At 39.9% G+C, this 7,500-nt stretch overlaps 1 protein-coding gene across 6 annotated transcripts in view; it reads left to right on the plus strand.

The window, feature by feature from the left end:
- The window catches only part of LOC146565298 (RAC-beta serine/threonine-protein kinase-like), a 29,992-nt gene that overhangs the window by 11,121 nt on the left and 11,371 nt on the right, over positions 1 to 7,500 (plus strand). The gene's annotated exons all lie outside the window — the stretch shown is intronic.

Genomic DNA, 7,500 nt, shown 5'->3' on the forward strand with positions numbered 1-7,500 from the left:
TGCAAAATTTGAGAGCTTGTAGAATAAAATGTGTTTAGAAAAAAATTTAACTTGTATTTTGAAATTTTCATTATTATTTTGTGCTTTCACAAGTGTGTTAAATTTAGTTACAGAATAAACATGCACAAATAGACTTATATTTGCAAAACCAAAATTTAAATTTCGAATTTAAATTTTACATATATTTTTACAACTTACAACCAAAGCTCTGTGATTGCAACCTCTCAAATTAGTGAATACAACTGCTCAATTGCATCCTCTCGAGTTACAAATTCATGAATTTCCTCGCTTTGACATTGGAAACACGTCTTACAGTAAATGTGTTGTAAAACTCGTACTTGTAGCTAAAGAGGTGTTGGTAGGGCGGACAGAGCGGTCATCCAGTCAAAAGCAGAAGACCAAGAGGTCTCATTTTTCACTGTCCTCTGTATGCCATGCTGGATTCACTACAACAGAACAATTGTAAGTTTCCCTCAAAACTTTGCTTTTGCACATTAACACTGTGAATAATGACAAAATCAACACAAAGGACAAAAATCCTCAATCCTTATGAGGGGCAGCGTCAAGAACAACTTGACGCTGCACCATCGAGAGCATCCTGACCAACTGTATAACAGTCTGGTACGGGAACTGCTCTGCCTCAGACTGGAAGGCGTTGCAGAGGGTCGTGAAAACTGCCCAGAGCATCGCCAGAGCACCACTTCCTGCCATAAAGGACATCTACAGGAAGCGGTGTCTGAAAAGGGCTGGGAAAATCATCAGAGACCCCAGTCACCCATCACATGGACTCTTCACCCTCCTGCCCTCTGGGAGGCGCTACAGGAGCCTCCGGACTAAGACCACCAGGTACCGGAACAGCTTCTTCCCCACAGCTGTCAGACTCCTGAACTCTGCCTCCTGACATCTGACCCACGTTAACACATGGACTGAACATACACACACCCACAATGGACAACTGTACCCTCAAAAACACAATAATAACATGGACTAAACCACCACTCACAACCACTAGCACTTTATATAGCCTCTGTAGGAATTATCCACATATCTCACTTATCTTAACTGCACTACTGTATAGCTCTGTGTAAATAATCATTCTGTACATACGATAATTTTTAATCCTACAACTGTTTACAACTTGCATAGTTCCCATTTCTGTATAACTGTATATCTCAGATTTCTGTAAAGTTATTTATTTCATATTCTGTATAGTTTTTCATATTTATATCCTGTTCATAGCCTGTACATAGCTTGTACTCACTACAGCCTGTACATACTAGAGATGGCACGATACCACTTTTTTATGTCCGATACCGATACCGATATCATAAATTTGGATATCTGCCGATACCGATATGAATCCGATATAGTGTTTTTAAATCAACAAAACAGTTTTTTAAAATATCTTGCTGCATTTTGCAAGTCTGCAAGTTCATACTCAAGTTTAAAACAACAACTACACTAAAGCTATTCTGTTATACCTGTATACAAAAAAAATATTTCATAGTTCAGCAATACTGATCAATCTAATAAACTTAGACCTACACCATCCTCCCTGTTCTGGTATTTTAAAGAGTACTTAGCGTAAATATTAAGCAACCTAACTAATAGGGTTCCAACTCCCAGCAACAACAAAAATAAATAAATAAAAAATAGGGAACCACCCCTCACGCTCCACCTCATGATGCTTAATCGACGTAATCAACCTTAATTTGATGCAGTGTGAAAAAAAAAAAATGCACAGAAATAAATTATTTTTCAAGAAATATTAAATAGATTCAACATCTTTCTTCAACAAAATTGCAGACTGCACAGATGGTACCTTCCCAAAGTAAAAAGTACTATAGCTTACTAGGGTATATATATTAGACTTAATAGTCACTATATACAGTAATTGACTTCTATTCATTTTACATCAAATTAAAACTTTGGGTGTCAGATAATTATTTATTAAAAGCTCGACATTTTAAATGAGAATAAGAAAGAAAAGTATGTCTTTGTGCCCCCTTTTCCCAGTTAATGCCCTATCGGCCCCCCTGGCTAAACTTTGCTAGATCCGCCCCTGCACAGTTACCAGCCGTCAGCTACGTAGAAAAAGATCCTGGTGTAGAAAGTAATATTAAATAAATTGTAACAACAGCTTATCAAGCTTAAACGTGCTGCTGTTGTTCAGCCGCTGGTTTCCTCTTTCTGGTGCAAAGTGGACCAAAAACAAACAAGAGAGACAGACTCGCGACAGAAAAGCCGATCAGCTGATCATTTAAGCAGTTTCACGACTGAAGTAGCAGCCGGAGAGCGAGAGGCAGTCGCTCGTTAAGCTTAACGTGGGAATGCTTTACAAACATTCAGAGATGGACTTACACACGTGCTTTACTTCTCTCGGGGATAACTTTGTCGGAGATGAAATGCCAGGTTGCTAGCGAAGCTCCAAATGCTATCCAGACCACCGACAGGTCCCGCATGCCACAGCCGCTCTATCACGTGACGCATACTGCTCCGACTGCTAACGTTCTGAGGCGAGTTACGGCGTGTTGCAAGTTTTGTGAGGTGCTTTCGTGATATTTAATGGATCGGATTATATTTTTTATTTTTCTCCGATATCCGATCCAGTAATTTAGGTCAGTATCGGACCGATACCGATACGTAATATCGGATCGGTCCATCTCTAGTACATACTTATAGTTATAGAATATTCACAACATACTTCATACCGTGTACATTATAACATACCATAATAGACCCATTTCTGTAATATACTTACATATCTATATTATTGCTAATATATATTGTAATATATCTATATCACTAAAGCACTTCTGGATGGATGCAAACTGCATTTCGTTGCCCTGTACCTCTGCATGTGCAATGACAATAAAGTTGAATTCTATTCTATTCTAACAAGAATGAATGAGCATTTTGGCTGCCAGAAGTGTTTCTCACTCAGTTTGTCCCAGTAAATCATGACTTTTACTTCATCTTTGAGCCCTCTCTCTGAACCACAGGACTGTCACTCGGGGACATCAGAACATTACACTTTAAATGACAGTATCTTTAAGCTGTTTTATCCATGCATATTAAGCTAAAAGGAATCTATACAAAGTCATTGTTATGCAGCAAATATGTTTGATTGCTAAAGGGTTTTCCCAGTATCTCTTTCATGCTGCTGTCCACCCTTTCAATGGAGTGGATGTTTGCAGGAAGGCTGTATGCTGTCTTTGTATTTGTTGTAATGGACTGGGGAATAGGAGCTATTGTCAGTTCTTTTCCTCGCCTCCTCTCCAAGCAGTCTTAGTCCCTCCAGTCTTAGTCCCTCCCCTTCCTCTAAGGAAGAGACATGAGGAGAGAGAGGAGTCCAGTCAGCCACTGTAGTGATAAGACAGCTTTACTGCATCGTGTTAAATTGATGTCACTTAAAAAAGTGTGTGGCACATTTGCATCATCTGTCTATTGTCTAATTTCCAGAGCACTGCTGTGTCTTCTGATTACTGATAGATGAGCATATCCATTCTTTGGGCACTCTTACAAATGGTGAAGGGTAAAAAGTTAGACTACATACCTAATCATCTTAAATAACTAAGAATACAAATTAATGCTGAATTTAGAAATCTCATTATTTGTGTGTTATTTATTACTTGCAACTTTTTGTAGCTCCTCTTCTATGCATTGCAGATAAAACTTACAAAAGTGTACATCATTACAGTGATGCTGACGGGACTCCTCTGCCCTCCAGATGCATTTTAGGAAATGAGACAACCTGTAAGATGCCAAACTGACTTAATTGTTTCAGTCTCAAGATACAGTAGAGATGAGAGACATAAAATTGAGAAACGTGAAAAGCGCAACCTCCTTGCCTCTATATTATGCAAAAGGATAAGCAAATTGGCTGGGATGCCTTTACAGTAGGTCTCTATTATTGGGTTCTCCTGTCGCAGTTGTCCTCATCAGTAAAATGACATCATACTAGTCAGTCTATGAACCATTAAACATTCATACTAACACTTGTATAATACATTTCTGAATTCAACAGATAAAAGCTTTAAGAACATAACTGACAGATGTTAACTTCTCATTAGAAGTCGACTTGCTTTTTATTAATATAATTTTTTTTTAAAGTAAACTTTGACTGTCAATAGTATTTTATTCTTTTTGTTCAATTTGTTATTCATTATATTCTATTATTTGTCTAAATATCAGCAGACAAATAATCTGCGTCGATGGGATTTTTTTTTCTTCAGTCACAGGACATTAACACAGAAACCATAATATAACTTGTTACGTTATGGTAAATGGCCTGTATTTGTATAGCGCTTTACTTAGTCCCTAAGGACCCCAAAGCGCTTTACACTACATTCAGTCATCCACCTATTCACACACACATCCACACACTGGTGATGACAAGCTACATTGTAGCCACAGCTGCCCTTGGGCGCACTGACAGAGGCGAAGCTGCCAGACACTGGCGCCACCGGGCCCTCTGACTACCACCACTAGGCAACGGGTGAAGTGTCTTGCCCAAGGACACAACGACCGAGACTGTCCGAACCGGCGATTGAACCGGCAACCTTCCAATTACAAGACGAAGCAACAAGCAGGCTGAATTACACCAGAGGAATAGGTTTTTCAATTAAGTTTGTCTTTTTTTAAAAAAGGAAGTCACTGGAGATAAATGAAGGGCAGCAGGTGAATTTAAGGAGCAGGACAGTGCAAGCTGAGTAGATAAAACAGCAGGGATTAAAAGAGTACAGGGACTGGAGCTTGGAAGGTGGTGGGAACAGGACAGTGGGCAAGCAGCTAAGTACTTGGCAATAAATCACGATGATAGTGTCGATGCCGGTCAGTAGATGGCTTATAAGAAAGCTGGGGATTCTGAGAAACAGACAAGCTACAGGTTAGCTACAGGTTAGCAGGTCATCTACTTATCAGAAAGTTGGATATTGGTAAATGGTAAATGGACTGGTTCTTATATAGCGCTTTTCTACATTATCTGAGCACTCAAAGTGCTTTACATGCAAAAAAGCAGCGCACCCATTCATACAAGCACTTTTTTCTACGCTGTTTCTGAGTGCTTTGTATTTAACATTCACATGCAGTCATACTCCAATAGATGCATTGGAGAGCAACATGGGGTTAGTATCTTGCCCAAAGATATTTGGCATGCAGGCTGCAGCGTATCACATGATGGCATACCACAGCATATTAAAGGTCTATTGGAGTCTGGCTCGACACCACACACACACACTAGTGATGGGATTTCCGGCTCTTTTTAGAGAACCGGCTCTTTCGGCTCGACTCACTAAAAAGAGCCGGCTCTTCGGCTCCGAACCGACTCTTCAGGTTGTTTTGTTGCTTTAATTAATTTATTATTAACAATAATATAAAATTATCCTCAAAAGGAATTACTAATGTAAAAAAAAAAAAGTTGGTTTTATTTATATATATTTTATATATAAATATATGCAGTGGCCCCTAGAGACAAAGCACGTACAAAATCCAAAAAGCATGTACAAATTCCAAAGCACATACAAACTCCAAAACACATTTCTAGCATTAACTGAACTTCCAAAACAGAGCTACCTAGATCACTTAAATTACACAATTGAAAGCATACAGTATGTGTATGGTTTGTGTATTTATACACAAGCACTCATATATTCAAATAATTTTAAAAAAAAGTTCATTTACCTGTTACTACCACACACCAAATCCAGTCAGTGGTACTTGCTGGCTTGTGTAGCCACTAGGTAACAAAAGCTCAACACTGCGCCTAGCATCCTGGAGCACTTCTGTTGTGTTTTGTACGTGTTTTGGAGTTTTTACGTCAGGCATGTCCAAAGTCCGACAGATTTCAAGTGGCCCACAGCTTCAGTCTAATTATGTATAATTTATGGCTCACTTTCTAAGTCTGAATAAATAAATCATGACTTTAAAGGTGTAATTCCTTTTTTCAGCACATGGTGGCAGCACATTTTTTTTGCTACTTGCACCTGTGCTGCAAGCCCGCCCTTCTCTGCTCATTTCTGCCATGGCGACTGTACAAAAAAAGAGAAAGGTTGATGGTGAGGGCCGCCGCTTTCAGGAGCGGTGGGAATTTTACTGAAATTCGAGGCAATTGTGTTTGCCTGATTTGTAAAGAGACTATTGCCTTGTTCAAGGATTTTAACATCAGGAGACACTACGAGACTAAACATGCTGCAACATTTAACAAGCTAACAGGGAGTGAGCGCGCTGAAAATGTGAAGCAACTCCAAGCTGCTCTGGCTTCGCAACAGCGATTTTTCATGCGGGCCTGTGAGACACATGAAAATATCACGAAAGCCAGCTACGAAGTGGCTATGTTAATAGCTAAACATGGCAAACCTTCCACTGAAGGTACGTTTATCAAAGACTGTGTCATGAAAATGGTGGAGAACATTTGCCCCGAGAAGAAGCAAGAATTTCTGAGTGTTTGCTTGGCACGCAACACTGTGGCATGAAGAGTTGTGGATATATCGTCAGACATTCACAGACAACTGCGGGACAGAGGAGTGGATTTTGATTATTTCTCATTAGCCTGCGATGAAAGCACCGATGCATCTGACACCGCGCAACTACAGATTTTTTTTACGAGGAGTCGACAACAAGATGAACGTGACAGAGGAGCTGCTGGATCTCAAAAGCCTTAAGGGTCAAACCAGAGGAATGGATTTATTCATTTCTGTTTGTGAAGCTGTTGATGATATGAAGCTACCATGGAGTAGTTTCTAGGATCATTACTGATGGTGCACCTGCCATGGCTGGTGAGCGAAGCGGATTGTCCACACTGATCTGCAATAAAGTCAGCGAAGAAGCAGGTAACGCTGTTAAACTTCACTGTATCATTCATCAGCAGGCTCTCTGTGCGAAACATCTCAAATTTGATGATGTTATGAAACCAGTAGCAAAGACAATCAACTGTATTCGCTCTAAAGCTCTGTACCACCGACAGTTTCAGCAGTTTCTGCATGACATCCAGGCTGAATATGGTGACGTAACTTATTACAATGATGTGAGGTGGCTAAGTCGGGGGTCTGCACTACAGCGATTATTCTCTCTCAGAGAGGAAATCAGACAGTTTTTAGATGAAAAGGGACAACCAATGGAAGAAATGTCTGATCCTGTATGTCTGGCAAATCTGGCTTTTTTGGTTGACATTACGAAGCATCTGAATGCGCTGAATGTTAATCTTCAAGGAAAAGACGCAGTGGTGAGCCAACTATACGCTTACATCAAGGCCTTTGGAACCAAACTGCAACTTTTTCAAAGACACTTGTCCCTAACAGAGCCCTGTACCACACACTTCCCAACTTTGAAAGAGGTTATTGACAGTTTCCCAGTGGATATTAATGTCCAAAGGAAGAGGTGTGCAACAGCTATCGTGTCTCTTTCTGGAGAATTTAACAAACGCTTTCAGGACTTTGCAGCTATTGAAAAAGCTAAGCAAGCCTACCGCAGACATGAGCGAGACAAATAAATATGAAGGCA

This window comes from Mchenga conophoros, linkage group LG10 (assembly GCF_057382185.1).
Source record: "Mchenga conophoros isolate Kocher_MC1m ecotype Shallow Benthic linkage group LG10, M_conophoros_male_GT1.1, whole genome shotgun sequence".
NCBI lineage: Eukaryota > Metazoa > Chordata > Actinopteri > Cichliformes > Cichlidae > Mchenga > Mchenga conophoros.